The 17416-nt window shown below is 37.8% G+C and overlaps 1 protein-coding gene across 1 annotated transcript in view; it reads right to left on the bottom strand.

The window, feature by feature from the left end:
- CDH2 (cadherin 2) overlaps window positions 1-17416 on the bottom strand; it is a 119245-nt gene that overhangs the window by 60960 nt on the left and 40869 nt on the right. The window lies entirely within an intron of this gene.

Raw genomic sequence — 17416 nt, 5'->3', positions numbered from 1 at the left:
CCTCCTGAGCCTGTTTTGAAAGGTTATAAAATGGATGGGTAATAGGTACCTCACAAGGGGATACTGGAATAATCAGTATCACCACCTCATGCTTTACAAGACCTCTGAACAACTGTAAATAAAACCACACATGTGTAGTAGATGATTGCTATCCTCTCAGAAGTACGACCAGCAATAGCAGAAAATCCGGGTCAAATGATGTGAAAGACATTCATACCTGATGGGATCATCAGCTGTTAGGGGTTTCTGAATCAGATCTAAGTCATAATGCAGCACTGAAACTACTGTCTCTCTTAACTTTGGTCCATTTGTCTTGACAGCAGCTGTACTTGTATTTGGGACTGCTAAAAATCCAACTATTTATAGGCACCAAAATATGTTACTTGGGAACCTCATTTCAGTCATTGCATGGCTTATGCATATCCAAACTTTGTTAAATGTCATAAAATTCTCAGACTTGGAGAGCCCATGATTTTAGGCAAAGTTTAAAAAAAAATAAAATCCCATCTCCTTGTAAAATTCACCTCAAATACTCCCCAGGACACTGAGCAACTGTGATCCTTGCTGGGCTCAATCTGTGGTGCTTGCTTTTCTGTTAAAGCTTCAGTATCCTCCAGCAATGTCTTCTAGCAAAGGCATAGGATGGATAGGAAGGACAACCTGCTGTCCATATTGGCTCTACCCCTTTACACTTACAGCATCAAGCTTACTTAAGTGGCTAAGGCAGACAAATCCCTTAACGTATGTCTGTATGTGAAACAAAGAAGATCACGTTATCAAGAAGTATCACGGCTTTTTCTTAGGTATAAGACAGAAGTCCAAGGAATTTGGGTTGAGCACTTATGACTGCGGCATCCTAATGACCAGTGCTTGGCCATTCTTTCTGAAGTGCAGCCTTTGACTTGTCAATCATCCACAAGTTGAAGGGGTGCATACTGTGTACATGTATTACATAGCATGCAAATCTGTAACTACTGCCTTAAAAACAAATTCAGCAGTAAAAGTAGAAACTTAAAAACTGATAGTTTGCTAGGCTAGGCCAATCTGGCAGAATATAAATACCTCTTTGATGCATCATTTCAAATTCCTTCTATGATGAGTGAATCGATATGCACCTGGCAGAGATGACCCATTCCTTGGTGCAGGTACCTACTGTAGCTGAAGCATCCACAACAGTGCAATTCAGTAGGATTTCTAAGAAATACTGAAAACGCAACTATCCAGAATGATTAGGGGAATACCAGTAGTACAAAAGTAGTACAGAAGTACCCTGCTTCTCACAGAGAGGTTCTCTAAGACAGATACAGGTGAATTTCACACTCGTGGTATCGCGATTCCTGCTGTGAAGTTTATAGGAACTAAATAATCCAGCTGTGCGACCACCATTTTGTACTGAAATCCCAACAGTAAAGACCAGGCTCAGAAAACACAGGAGTATGTCAACGATGCAGCATGAAGCAGAATGTGCTATACAACATTATACAACATTGTTTTTCCAACTACTTCTTTTTTGTAAATAAAAGAAGTGTTACTCAGGACTCACACAGACAGCATGTGTGTCCATTTTGTTACGTTGCACTAGAGACACATACTAATAGGAAGGCATAGCGACCGAAAGATTAACAAGCTTGATACTTGCATACACTTTTGCATCAAAATCACTTTCCATGTTTGATGCCCACCCACAGCCTACCTCATTGTTTTAGAGGATGCTCTCAAAGGCTGTTCAGAATTAGGACATGAGATGTTCTTACACATAAAGTCCATGGGTATTTGGTAAAACAATTACACAAGGCTGTAACATACAGCCATGCTAAGGAAAGTTTCAGTAAGCCCTTTAATCTTTCCAAGATCCAATTAAAATATCTCCAAATCATATACAAAGGTCTCCTCTTGACTCCCAGTAAAATTTGAAAGTTCTAATCCCTCTTTTTATATAAATTGTAATTAAAATCTTCTGCCACATCTCAGGTACAGCTAAAAAGATGACAAATGTTTGCTGATAGCTGAATTGCTCCATTTTGCCCATGTCGTATCAGCTGTCTATTAAGTTTCACCATAGCAAAGCTATGAAATAAATTAGAGGTTGCTTACTTCCAGAGAGCATTCCCCTCTGCCCCAACAGAAAAAAACGCAGCGGACTGTAAAAAAATGCAGCCAGGAATATTTTTTTCCTTCCTTCTTTTCTCATAGGAGAAAATGAAACTGCACACTTACTAGCATCTAGAAAATAATCCTGTACATGTTTTCTGTATCAGCAGTCATCAGCCAGTTGACTAGATTTTCACAAAAATTGATGCCCAAAATAAATATTTGCAAACTAACATACTGAAACTTCAATTACAGTAAGCAAAACAGGTCTTCTCACTCTTTGTAGCAGATGCCAGTTGTTTCCACTACTCTGTTTTATGGGAATTGGGATCCTTATTTAGACTTTAACGTTACACAGCGCATATTTTATGGATACAATTCTAAATCCAGGTCAGTTTCAAATTCTCCAAATCTCCATCCTTAACAGCTGAAGTCAGAAGCACAGGAACAAGGGAAGATCATACAGAAATGACATGTTACATGTTTGTAATGTAAACAGACAGTATGACACCACACAACAAAAAGCAAATTTTGCAGCCTTAGCTAATGCAAATCACAATGAAGTAGTCATCTATATGATTTGCCACACTGAATGGAAAGCAAAGTCTGAATCTGCCAAGTCATTTTTGTATTGATACATTCTCAGTAAACGTGGACAGGGCTACTTATATGCTTTGAACTGGTCATATGTAAATTCCTTGTGGAGATGCAGTTCTGGATACAAATCTCTGTATTAATACAGTAGCTGAAGTACTGGAGTTTTACACTCCTGCTGCTAGGGTCACCTTTATAGTTTTAAAGGATACTTAAATCAGTGTTGTTCCTGTGGTAGAAAATAACAGGACCAAAATTTATTGCTAGGTGATACAGATAAAAAGGTATCTATAGCTGACTATCAGTTTTATTTAGTTTATCTGCATTGAAAAATTGCTAATACATACATAAATCAATATATCACTTTAAAACCATCAGAAGCAGGCTCTTAATACCATACCTGAACATTATTTCCTCTAGCTCATTTACCCCTTCCTTTTAAAATCTGTATATTATACCCCACCCCCCATTTCCTCCAGTAATCCCTTTTCTATTGTGCAGATGCAAACAACAGAAAAAAAAAAAAAAAAAAAAAAAAAAGCAAAACGAGCCCACATTCCTGCTGCGGGATTGTGCCACAGAAGCAGAGTGAAGTTTGCTAGAATTATATACTGTCAGCTCTGCTCTACCCCCAACAACACTCACAGAGTCTTGCTGCACAGGAGGGAATGTAGACGCTAAGCTCTAGCATACAGAAAATATGTACGGAGGGAGAAAAGCAAAATAGGAATGCTGGCGTATAATAAATATCACAGACACTATGACTGTGTGCATAACAGCTTGCTAAGCAGAAGCAACAGGAATGCTAGTTCTACAATCAACAGAAAGTATCACATGCTTTTAAATTATAGGTGTGTGGATCATGTAGTAGGGATAAATCAGTGTTTAAACTCAGTATTATCAAATAAACTATAGATTAATAATTAAGTGTGTTCTCTCCCCCCCCCCCCCCATGCAATATTCATAATATCAGACTTGACAAGCTTCTTTTCAGCTAAGGATACAGGTAAGTATACTTCACATAGAAGAGAGATGGTTGCCTGCGAAGCTGTTAAAAAGAACCACTTCAGCTCTCACAGAAGAGTCATTCAAGTTTCTGATGGACAGGAATCTTACTTTCAAAATAATTTCAACATTTAAGACTTCAAAATATGTAGGTTATTTCTGCATTTATTCCAAAGCAGTCAAATTCCACCATGAGAAATTCTCTGTCAGTCAAAGACTGCTAATAGCACAGCTAAAAAACTTTGGTTTTCAAAGACAGTCTCTGTAATTGATATTAAAGACTCCATTTCTATTTTGAGAGCGGAATGGAATTATAAAAAAAACAACAATGAATTGAAACTTTTTCTAATAACCTGTTTCCATTAAAAAAAATGCTTTCTTTGGCCTTTATCCAAAGACGAGTATTAGATATATGAGAGAATACATCATTAACAAACATTTTCAGAATAACAAGTTACATCTAACAAGATTGAGACTTGGTATTTGGGGATACAGAAGAATACAGAATGTACTCAATGTTAAAGAATTGGTTATTCTCCATCTTAGGACATTTGCATTGTCTGTATATATACACATGCTCTAAATACACACAGCAGTAAATATGTATCGATGCATACCAATGCCTTAGGACACTGAGAGATATTTATCCCAGCCCTAAGGGAACAGTATATTAAATTCTTGATATGGGGACACTGTTGATGTAGTATTTGTGGAAAGGCTTCTTTCCTCTGTTGATCCTCCAGAGATACAGGCTTCCAGAAAATATCTGACATTATCTTTTACCTGATCCTCTGCTCAAGTTTTATAAATAAATGTAAATATTTTAAAGATGACACTGACTAGCTGAAAATGGTTTGAAAATTCATCTGAAATGGTTGAAAATTCATTTCAACCAGCTGTGGTGAACCCAAATGCCTAATCATCTGACCACTTTCTGTATTCAACTGAAAGACAAATTGCTTTCCTAAAGGGTTAAGACAGGCTGGACAAACTGCCATCTAAAAATAACTCCCCCTCCATTAGAGACTACAGAAGCCCAGATGACTGACACCAGATGTCTAACAATGAAGGACAAGTTTTGTATAAAGAATTATCTTGAATTAGGCCAATTCACATCATTTAAAAAATGACAAATTTTGGGTCACATAAACCCTTTTTTGGTTGTTTTAAAATCCTTCCAGTGTTATTCTCAGGTGGGCACGTATTCCTACTTTGCAGCTAAGGAATGACAACTGTACAAAGTCAAAAGATTCGCCCAGGGCTACAATGGAAACTAACGGCAAACCAGGATCAAAGATCAAGTGGTTCTGGATGTTCCAGGAACTCATTCCCTAGCTAACATCACTTCTCTAATGTATCTGGAGTGCTTGCACTGAACAAAAACAGACTTGCAAAACTGCCTGAAGTGAGTTGTGGCAGGGCACATTCAAGCCATGAAAGCACTTTGGGGTGATCCACCAAATGAATGAATACATTGGCTACCCCAGACAAAAGAAACCAATTCAAGTCACAAGAAAACCCCAGACCCCACTAATGCTATATATGTCTTTTAAAATGGTCTAATTCATCTACACAAGTATTTCCACAAAGTCAGAAAACAGCCATCGGCAAGGAGGAAAAAAATATACGTATTATTTTTTTATGATAACCTCACACTGAAACAGACTTGTTTTTAATAAGGTTATGTGGTCTAAAACAACAGCCTGTTTTTAGGCAGCATTTCTGACAAGGAGAGAGTGAGTCAGTACAGATCAGAAGCAGTTTATACATACAGATATCCACAGGGAAAAATTAATGAAAAATTTGTTTACAGTTCTGATGTTGAGACTGCCTACAGGTAAGTAGTCTGGATTAGAGCTACTGTCTAAGGGTGATGGGTGCTTCAGAAGTCTCTGGTTTGATATAACCCTTCTAGCAAACTACAGCTAGATTTCTATGTACTTGCCCCTCAGGGACTCACTCACACATAAACCCTGATCCTGAATGAGTACCAGCTGACCTGGCACAGGCTCCTGCCACCAGATCCCAAATAGTCTTAATGATACACCCAATGTGGGTTGCGATTAGCATTGCCAGTTGACAAGGAGCAATGACTTCTCTAGTTTGTGTTGCAGTTCATGGGCACAAACAAAAAGCTTCCCATAAATTGTTGAACGGTACCCAACTGAGCAGGAAGAATCCGGAGGGAAGCTTTAATAGGCTATTGAAGAACACTGTGATGAGCTAAGTATGAAACAGCAATAGAAATAATAGCGGAGGATTGCAAAACAAGGGCATAAGGCCTAATATATGTGAAGATGTGCCAGTTAGAGGCAGGAAGGAACTAACGCTGGAAAAGGGATCTCACAAAGCAATTCTTGAGTAATGAGTCGGATAAAAATATACCTTACTAGGTTCTCATTGCATTTATCCTGTGATGTATTTAGCTTCATTGCCTATCTAGGAATATTGCCCTGCTATTTTAACTGTGCTACTTACCTCATTCTCAACAGATGGCAGCACCTTCTGCCACCAGTTCTTGCTCCCCTTCCCATAAAAGCACCCCACAAACTGGTGCTGAAACTTGTACAGCCTCGCACAGAGGCAGACATCTGGCTGCTTTACCTTTTCTTTCTCTTTCTGTAACCTATAAACTACACTGCTAAAATATTTAGCACCCCCACTCCCTCAGTAAACAAAGAAATGAGTACAGAGAGAAAATCAACTAATCAAGTGATGAGAGGAATCAAGTAATCAAGTATGATGTGAAAAAGATGCAATAAACTATTTTCTAATTGTCTGAACCTTTGGATGCATTTCCTCACTCTGCTTTGGTAATACCTTGAGTATCTATGGAAGTTAGTGAAAACATGTCATTTCCCTCAAAATGCCAAAGCAGTCAACCAAAGCATGGTTTGGACTATAACAAAGATACTTCCCAATCAGGGCCTATCAAGGTTTAAAAGGAGAACTAGCTGTTCAATACCAGCTAATAAAGATACACCATTTGGCACTGCTAGAAGCCCCATATATATTCAAAGTCAGCCTTAAAGAAAGATACTTCTTTCTCTAGGCTTTATTCCCTTTGAAAATTTATGGAATTCGGGGCAAGAGACGCATGCAGGCAGAAAGATAAAGAAAAAAAGCTGGAAGCTGAGCCCTTTGGACAAGCTGGCAGAAGAGATCATGTACTTGTTTTTAACGAACCACTAACTGCAGAAGATGCCCTAAGCTTAGGAGGTCTGCCCAAGTTATATGAGAGAGACTTCCCTGCTACCTGTGCTTAAAGATAATGAAAGAAAACATGTATTTCTGAATCCTTTCATATTAATTCTATTCACGTTTTTAATAACTTTGACTCAACCTCTTCAAAAGTCATTCCTCCACTGATTAAAACAAGGATGAGAAACGCATGCCAGGGCACTGGAATATGCAACAGGCATAACTGAAGTGCATAAAACACAAGGCTAGTTAAGTAAATTAGTATCAGATGATACAGAAGGTGGGACTTGCAGGATACAAGCTGATGCAGTGAGGCTCCTAGATCTGCGCCAGGATTTGCTTCTAAAACAATTTATAAGAGTTCTTATCTAATAAGCATTTCACTAAATGCCCTGCATGGTAAATTGATTGACCAGAAAGAATCTGTGCAGAATTCTGACCTGCATAATACAAGAATTGCATCAATTACATGTATAAAATTAGTCTCAGTTGGCAATATTGCAGTGAGAGAAAAATCTGTGCTTTGTACCTGTGCAAAGCAATATTGCAATCTGGATATATGAAATAGTAAAGATACAAATACTGATAGGAAAATAAATATCCACTATTCCTTCAGCATTTAGGAACGACCTTTAGTGGTAACCATTGTGCCCTTCCACCTACGGTGACAAACTTTCTGTCTCTAACAAACGACCACTGCAACGATGATTTACAGTAACCACATTTAATGATTAAGATGTTACAGTAAAGAGTGCAAAGTTTCCCTACCAACTTGCTGAAATAACTGAAGAGGCTGAAAAGGGGATTTACAAACCAAACAGTTTGAGATAAGAACAAAAGAATTCACTCTGTTCAAAGAAATCACGGTGTTTTTGTTTTTTAAAGACAATTCAGAACAAGATTTTACAGTTCTACAACAGCATAAACACAAGACAGCTGTTTTAAGAGTAAACTTTAACACTTCCAGTAGTGAAAATGCCTAGGAGACAAGTTAGGTGCCTGTGGTGTGACTTGCCCCTTGAGTACAAAAGTTTGTGAAACTATTTCTGTCTATTTTAGGTTATTACTTCAAATGGTACCTTAAGGGTTAGAAAATGAGTAGTAATTAAAAATAAATACAGCAGTAATTCTTACGAATGGAGGACATGATACTTCTGCTTTAATAACAGTCTCTGTAGAAATACCGTATTTTATGTTTTTTAGGTTTCCTGCATTTCAAAACAGTGATAATCCAACTGCGAGCCTTTTTATTTAAGTACTATGTATTAGATTACGTGTAGGTTGCCCAAACCTACCATTCCATAAGTTTTTACACCCTGTCCTTCACACGCATCACCTCCCCCTTCAAGAAAGCCTTGAACCTTTACAATGTCACTCATATTCACTTGCAAGCCCTTCTCTGGCCGCCCGGTACCTCCCCCATTTCAGTGGCTTTTCAGTGGTGCTGGGCAGCCTGCTGTTCTGTTCCTTCATTCACACTTCAATGGCTTTTTGCTGAACAGACAACATCTAAAAGTGAGGAGGCAAGACCACAAATCCCAGTTTCTCTATGGACATCCAGCCTGGTTATATAATCACTTCACTACCTTAAAAACAAAACAAAAAAAAACTATTATTGGAGAAATTGTTTAGATGGTAGAAAAGTATTTTCTATTTGGCCCTGAAAAGCATTCAGGTGAATGGTCAAACAGATAAGACAGCAACAAACAAATATTAACCACGTCCATCTTCTATGGGTATATCATTTCTTATTACTTCTCTACAACCAGCTTTTGCTCAGCAGATACTAATGTTCAAAAACAAATCAAAAGCTACTTTAAATACTCCCATTTCTTTCAGTCTCTCAAGAACGACTATTCCGTTGTCTTGCCTTTGATGATTTAGACATTACACTAATGCATTATTTCTGAATCCATCAGAAAAGAGTGGGACAAACCTACAAAGACTGTTTAGTGCACAAGACAGAGGCTTGTTAGAGCTACCATTTGACAAAATCCTGGAGGAGAAGGAAGACTGTGGTTATTGTTATCCATTATTAAGGCAGACAAGAAACATTTCCTTGTTTATAGTAAGGTGAAAAAATCCTTTTTTTTTTTTTTTTTTTTTTTGAGGGGGGGTTGTAGCCAACAAGCAAAACTGCAAGATGTTTTTTTTTTTTCAAATCCTTTTTAGTAGATTAAAGCATCTTTTAAGTCATACATTTTATACATGATTAATTTTGCAAGCAATGGAAAAAATAACAGCATTTAATGCAAGGATTGCTTGCTTAAACTGAAATTATTCCCCTTTCTTGAACAGAGATACAGGCATACTCATTTATTTCTTTAAAGCTTTTACACTTCTGCTTCTAAATGCATCTAAAACAGAATTTTAAGGATAATGTATGCTGGATGATACATAATAGACATATTTCATCCATATACATGACAAAGACATGCAAATTACTATGAGAAGCCCAGGGCTTTCCTAGGACCATGAGAAGTCAGGAAATATTTTTGGTTCTCCCTTTGAGCTTTTAAGAATTAAAGGCCTTTTTATTATTTTATTTTTTAAATGATTGCTTAAAGCTTCCTGTGCTAGATAAAGTAAGTCTTTATTGGACGACCCGTGTCTGTTCATCACACCATTTAAAGGCAGTCGCACCGATCATCTTGGTAATTACACGTAACGAATATGCGAGGTTAAAAAGGGATTATTCCGACTTCGGTTCTTGCACACGCAGTCTCCAGTGTGAACCAGGGAGGTTCAATGGGGCCTTGTGCTCCCACCCTTCCTAGCCCATGCTCTCAGCTCATTAGAATTTCTGCATCCTCTGGTCCTGCAGAACTCCCATTACCTTCTTTTGTGCTAGGGCACTAAAGACAGTAATTTACGTCTAATTAACGGAACTGAGTCATAATGAGCTTCTTTCTTCCAGACATGGCTTGAATGTGAAATGTCCAAAATAACCAGCGAAACCGGGCTTTTTAGTCCTGCTCCACGTTAAGTTCCTGTAACACAATGCTCTTATTCAGGCTCCCTTGCTTTGCATACAGTCGGAGGGCTGGAGAGGTTATTCGCAGTGAAGAAGTCTTAAGACTGTGCTCCCAAAGTGACTTGCCACCAGCTTTAATATTTCAGCTGAGCAGCCATGTTGAGACAGCCTCTCGTCCTCCCAGGATCTGTAGATTTTGTCCTCCCGCCACCTTTGAAATGGCACCGGCACTCCTCAGGAGGGATCGATTTCCATGCAAGAGGGACAAAAGGCAGGATGAAAGTTGGGAGGGAAGGACACAAAGGGCTGTGCATCCGTGTAAAGTAAAGCACGATAAAAGCAGTTCTTCTATGAGCCACCAAGATGTAATGAGGTTAAATCAAGCTTGTCAAAGAAACAAAGTGGAGTGGGAAGAAAACCACGCACAGAAGGAAAGGAGCTGTGCTGGCCATCCAAGGAAAGAGAAAACCTGCTTATCTAGTGAATCTAACCACAATAATATGAAACAAATGTGCAGAATGTTTTAAGATACTGACTCACCATCTGAAAAGCCAGCCTAGGTTCTTTTCCTGAACCACTGTATTTCCATCACTGTTTTCAGTTACATAGACAGTTGTGATGGTGCATGTATCACACGCATACCAATACGCTACTGTAAGCAGGAAGACAAAAAACACCCTCAGCAGGATGAGGTCCACCAGCAAACCACAGCCTTATAAAGCTCGGCTCTTCCATGCCCAGGGGAAGGAGCAGAGCTCTGAAGCATGGGCAGCCAAACAGAGCCTTCCACCTGCACAAATCTTTGGTGCATGGGCATCCCATCCCCTATGCTGCTTTGTAGGCTTGAGCTTCCCCATTTCATTCTAAAGAAAGCTACAAAGATAGGCTTTCTCTATCAGAAGGCTTTTTTTGTGGGTTACGAAATACAAAACTACTTTTTTAAGTAATTCTGCATTAAAATAATTGTGCGTTACTTGTAACATGCGATATACAAATTATTTTTTTAAACTAATTTTAGGTAGAACACCTTCCTTTATATTAAACTATCATCCCTGATGTCAAGTTACATGTAAATAGTTACACAACCACCTACTCATTTTTATCTGTAGTTGACAATGTACCAAGCTGTGACAGCACAATAAAATCTCAGACTAAATTTATTAACACTAAAATCATGTTAGTATGGAAGTACTCAGAAATTTACTTTTCTCTGGGTACGATCACCTTACTGCAACAACCTGCTTTTCCATACATACTGTTAGCTCTAACTTAAAACCCACCCTCTCCAGAAATTTCATGGGGCACAGACAGCTTAAATAGACACAGCCTTTGGTTTTCAGCTGTTCTGATTTACCTTCCCACTCCTACACCATTATATTTAGGCAAACTTGTGCTTGCGACATAACATGATAGTTTTTATACTATGAATGAGACATGACTTAGCCTATAAACTTTCAGCTTGCTTTGTTAACAGCAGAGTGAATATATTAAATAAGCACTACAAGGCTTCCCCCCCATACCTTACCTTGTACAGGCCAAAATAACTGATGCATATTAAAGCTAATAATCTAGTTGCTTGTTAAAATACTTTAATTGCATAATAGAACAAAGAAGTTACTATTTATCAATTGATTAAAAGCACCATTTGCTAAAGCTGAATTACACTAAGAGAACTTTCAATGTTACAATTATGTGAAAAGAAAAAACAATATACATTTAAAAATTCTATTTGTCAAACATTCATTTTGTTAATGTACTAGTCGTCTATGTTAATGACTTATTAAATGTCGTTTTCAAAAAAATTACCATATAAAGAAAACAATTTAAGTGCATCACACTATATTAAAACTTATCTTCATAACAATACTGGTAATGAAATGAATTCGTAAGTGGAATTGCTTTCAGAAGCCAGAGTTCTCAATCATTTAAAGAATCAGTTAATCAAACATGGAAATTCTTAGCAAAATTACTGTAGCCTCTTTAAATGCAAGCACAGAAAAAGACGTAGTTTTCAATTTTCCCCAGATATTATTTTTCTTCATACAAAACAGACGCCCAAAAAAAAAAAAAAAAAAAAAAAAAAAAAAGAAATCAAGACCGGAGTATCATGACAATCAGTCCAGTTCTATTCCTTTGAACTGAGTCAAATGGATTTGCAAAGGTTGATTATCATCATTTGCATGTAAAATGCATTTTCACTGGAGGAGTACGGGGCAGATAAAAAGACAAGGGGGAGGGCAATTGCTAATAAAAGCATACACCAAACACGAAAAATTATTTCCATAATCATTTTCCCCCAGTAATCCAGATGAGCACACAACTAAAGCACTGAACTGGCAATCTGCTGCTGAGACCACTTCGTTTGCTAATGACATAAGGTTCAGACTGATACGTACTGCATTTTTGCAGAAGGTCTTACAGCAGAATTGCCTGTAAGAGTTATTTTTAAAATAGCATATGAAGTGTTTCTAGCCACAAAGCACAATGCAAGGTGCCTCACAAATTTCCTGAATCTTTCCCTGAATATGTAATTTTCTACTTCACTATTTTCATGGGACTTTAATAATATCCAATTTTGTTTATTTGGCATTCGTCCTACCTGCATTGTTTCCTAACTCTTCTATTTTAACAATTTGTTTAACACTGTGCGAAGAAACTTAATTATGAAGAAAACCTTGTTTGGCCGACAACATATCAATGGATTGTGTTGCTGTGCGAAGCTCGGACTGGTGCACCATGTGGTGTTTTAGCTCAGAGATCTTCTTGCCTTCTCCTCCACTATGAAAAGCAAATGTAAAACGTTGCTTCCACATGCAGATAAAAGTTTAAGTGGGTATAATAAGAATTTACTCCTAAAATTTAGCAGTGGTGCTCAATGAAATTTTAATGCTAGACAAAGACTCCAGACAGGATTCATTTCTACAATTTAACTCTCAAATTATTTAATTTATGTGGCAATGCAGTCATCCATTTAACAGCCTGTCAAACCAAGCTAGCAAATCTACAGGAAATGTAATTTCAAGACAAGGATAAAGACCACCAGAGCACTTCTGCTGTATTAGTGTATGTGCCCATGCGTGCACGCTGTGTCTTGTTTTATTTATCCATTTCTCCCAGCGGGAAGCCCCTTTTTCTGGCTCTTCCAAACACCAGATTCTCAGGTAGTGCTTTCACCTTGTTTGGTGAAAATATTTCCTGGCCCTAAGATAAAAGCCCTTTTGTTCCTATTCCTGTATGGACAAGCAAGGACAACGGTGACAAAACTCAGACCGGTGAAAACCAGCTTTGGACCCCATCTGTACATAGGGCCCACTGAAAAAAGTCACTTGGGTTTTTCTTTTGGTTTGTGTTTCTGCACCCATGCAGCTGTGCTGATGCCAGGCTCGCAGAAACAACATTTGACACCAGCACAAGACATTCATCCCTACTGTTTTGGCACTACAGAAGGACAGGATTTGCAGTGGAAATGTCCATGTCATTTCTCACACTCTTAATGCCCATAGCTGCAAGCCTGAGTTATGCTTCTAGCACTTGTCTTTACAAGGCTTCTGTTTAGGAAACACAAGTCATTTCAAGTATATTAAATTACGTGTTTAACAAATGGCTGTTTTTTTCCCTTTTTTTTTTTTTCTCCCCTCTTTTTGGGTGGTACTGGGAGTTTATATTTACATATTTACATAATGCAGTTTCAGCAGAGAAGGTGCAAATGTGTTGGAGAGCAAAAACTCTATGCCTTATGCATTTTTCCCATTTCTGGAAACAAGTAAAACCACCCTCTTCCTATAAACAGCCAGAGAATATCTTGTAGCTCTTTACGCAGTCATATAATAAAGAGGCAATACCCATAGCTGGAGCCAACTTTAAAACATTAACTATCCTTGAACTGAGAGGTAAACAGGAATAAATACACATCAAAAGTAGTTTGCCATCACAGCTGCACTTAAAAAAAATAAATAAATAAGCACAGACTTTTTGCCAACATGAGCCCCACATATTGCTTTTAAGACATTCATCTCAGGCTTTTATAAGGTCATAATGACAACCACTGAGCCATCCAACCTCCTCTTCTTTGGATGGGGCTCCAACTTAAAAATGGTAAAAGTCTGAAATACACACTGTATAAAGGCATTTTAAAAATACATTATTTCAGCACCTTGGGACATGGTGAATTGAAGGGCTGTCTTTTCGCTCTCTTTTCATTTATGAATAATTATGCGAACAGAGACATGCAAAACGGGTTTTCAGAAAGGCAATGTATTATTCAACTCAGAGCAGAATTCACATTCCAGGACACACTTCTCAACAAGTGCAGTACTCCCATGAATAACATTTTCACAGCACTGAAGACCACAGTATAAATCCTGGGTCACAATTAACCATAGCTTCATCACAATAGCTGAAATTCCTCATGTGACCTAGCATAATGCAGTACTGGTATGTGCTGAAGAGACAGCTAGGGCAGTAATATTGCATATGGCTGAGGCTGAGAAATACACTGTGTAATACATTGCTCTGTCTGGTGTTCATTTCCTAAGTTCCCCCTCACCTTAGTCTCCCCAAGAAAAAAATTATGACTATAATCAATCACGACTTCTGCCAGCATGAAAGTGAAAAGCGAGAGAATGTAATAAACTATTTACAAAACTCCTCTGCTAAAAGCTGTTGTTGGTCTTTTTTTTTTTTTTTTTTTTTTCCAAGTAACTCAGCATGCTGATTTCATTAGCTGAGTGAATTTGTCTTGCTGTAAAGTAGACAAGAATTTGGTCTTCAAAATGCAGATAAAAGTCTAAGACTTCTGCTCTGGGGGTTTCTACCTCTTCAGCTCTCCAGTTTCCCATATATAACACCACCTCCTTTGTAGAAAATAAGAACTATAGTTTTGAAAACACTCAAGGTAAATTTAACTACGAACTTTCAGAGAAACTGTACTGATTTATGTGGTCCAGCACTTGTCAGTTTTCTTTTCCCCAGTATATAAATTATTTCCCTAAGTATCAAGTGTTTTGTGTATGGACACATACATTACATACAGTAGCCAAGGTTTATGACCAAAATAATTTTGAATCTAACCAGTCAGCTTCTTGCTGTAATGGATCATTCTGTTTTACATGCAGTAGTCAATGAAATGTTGATGACTTCCAGAAGAAAATACTCAAGCTGGATGATGCCAAAACATGGCAAATGAGCTGTATATGAAATATTCTCCATGTACAGAAAATGCATGTGCCTGTGAATAAGTCTTTGCTACCCTGAATAGTTTTTGTTGAACCATATCTATAAGGATTATTGAAATAAATCTCCAGCATTTGATGCTTCAGCAGTTTTTCCCCAAGTGTAGGGAAAAATATCTCAGATAAAGACTGTGGTATCTGTTGATTTATACTAAAAACATCAATGCTTTAATGATGAACACAACGCTTAAAACCATACTGCCAATAGACTTGTAAAGTATTACACCACCCACTTGTACTTGTCAATGATTATACGTTCTCAAATACCTCTTTCAAGTTAAAAGAAAGGAAGCACAGAATTTGGAAGAGGGCAGTAATTTCAGGAAGGAAGCTAAAATTCATAAAGAGTACCCAGAATGCTGACTGTTTTTACTATCCAAAAACACGTTTCCAAAGGGAAAAAAAAAAAAAATAGGCAAAGCCATAATCTCTCATCAGCAAAACCAAAAAGAGCTAGAAATATAACAGCAGCATGTGGTTGTGGGAAACTTCTATCTTTTTTGTTGACGTCTACATCATTTTCCACTGGACGGGTACATCCTACACAAGTAGAAGCTGGACTCTGTAATCCTTGCGGGTCCCTTCCAACTTGGGATATTCTATGATTCTGTGGTTTCCATCTAACAATCTCAGGCCTACTGATAGCAGAACGGCTTTTCTTTAGTACACCTTCGAAGATCTACAATTAACAGACTTAAACCACAGTAATTAAATAGCTCTCTTCATTAACAGAGAGATCTAGAACAGTCGCAAAGCAGCTGGACGTCTGCTACAGGCAAGTAAGTCACAGTTGCCCAATGCATTTTAAATCCTATGAAATTTGTTGCTTTACTCTAACATAAGATATTTAGGAATAAGTCTGCTATGCCAGAAAACAATTTGATATTGAGGGATTTTACCTATTTGATAACACTGGAGGGTAATGATCCTTTCTTTTATTTCCTTCAGTCTGAAGCTAGGACAATTTTGGAGATTGGTCTTTCCTCACTGGTGCTTATTTTCACCCAGTGGGGCAATGAAACTCAAACACATATTTCTTAAAAGGCTGCTGTTAAATCTGGAAAAGCATTCATTATTTTGGGGAAAGAAAAGATCATTCTTGCTTGCAGTTTTCTCTTACAGACAGCTGCCAGATGGGACAATTCCCCAGACTGATCTGCTTTCTGATCCTGTTTCAGATACCTAACTTTCCTAAACAACTTTAACTGTCTGACATAAAATGTCTGGCAATAAGTCGTGCATTTTTTCTGTATCTTGCTATAAAAATTCTACTAGTTCTCACTAGAATAAGAGCTGTTACCATTTACATTCATAACAAGTCCATCCTTCCTGTCAATTGCTCCTTGATTTTTGTTTAAAAAACACCATTCAAACATACAGGGTAACCAGGGCAAGGAAATAAAACTAAAAAGGACTACAAACCTAAGTCCTCTCATAACCACAGCATGGTTAGATGCTATACTTCTTTTAAATTATTTTTCCTTCATCCACAAACACCTTACATTCATTGCATCTTTCTGCTTGACACTGATGCTCCCATCTAAGCCAATGTAATTGTACTCGAGATGCCTTTCCTCCTCTAATGACCTACAAGAGAAAAGGCATATGGCATACACTGTTTGTGATTGCATCATCCAAGATGCCTAGAGACAGCATAACTAGTGATAAAATCTCCATCCACTCTATCTCCTCTTACTTGTCCTCCAGAGCCTTTGTTTTTCCAAGCTTGGGAAAAAAAAAAAAAAAAAAAAAAAAAAGGAGAGAGAATAAAGACAAACCAAGGGAAGTTAAGCAAGTAAGAAGGAGCCTGGCAAGAGCAATTCATACTGGAAGATTAAAGAGCTAAACATATTGTGTATCTCGCCTAAGCAACAAATGAGGGAGTCGTGATAATAATCTGCAAAATATTTGAAGGACACAGAGTAGGGAGGAAGAGGAATTCTGTAAGGCAGCATAACCCATGAGGGTACAGCGAGAACACCAGGCTGGTTAGATAAGGGAAATGGAAGCAGAGTATCAGGGTAAGTCTTGAATAAGAATCACTTGCTATGCAGTTGCATTAAAAAAAAAAAAAAAAAAAAAACAAACACAAAACTCCACCACATGGAAATTGTTAAAACAGAAAGGAAAAAAGAAAACTCAACAATCACATTGCAGTGGTTATAAAAAGAGACCCTTTTTCCCCCGACTCTTGTTTTCTTATACTCTGTACCATCTCTTTCTAAACAGCTTTTGGAGTAGGAACAGTTCTCGGCTTTTTGCAAGATACGTGACAATGGACAGTCTATGTCATTCACCTGCAGAATTTGTTTTCTTCTTT

The sequence above is a fragment of the Aythya ferina genome (assembly GCF_964211825.1).
Source record: "Aythya ferina genome assembly, chromosome: 2".
Taxonomy (NCBI): domain Eukaryota; kingdom Metazoa; phylum Chordata; class Aves; order Anseriformes; family Anatidae; genus Aythya; species Aythya ferina.
Note: the sequence above shows the minus strand (reverse complement) of the source record. Positions and strands in the feature narration are given on the sequence as shown.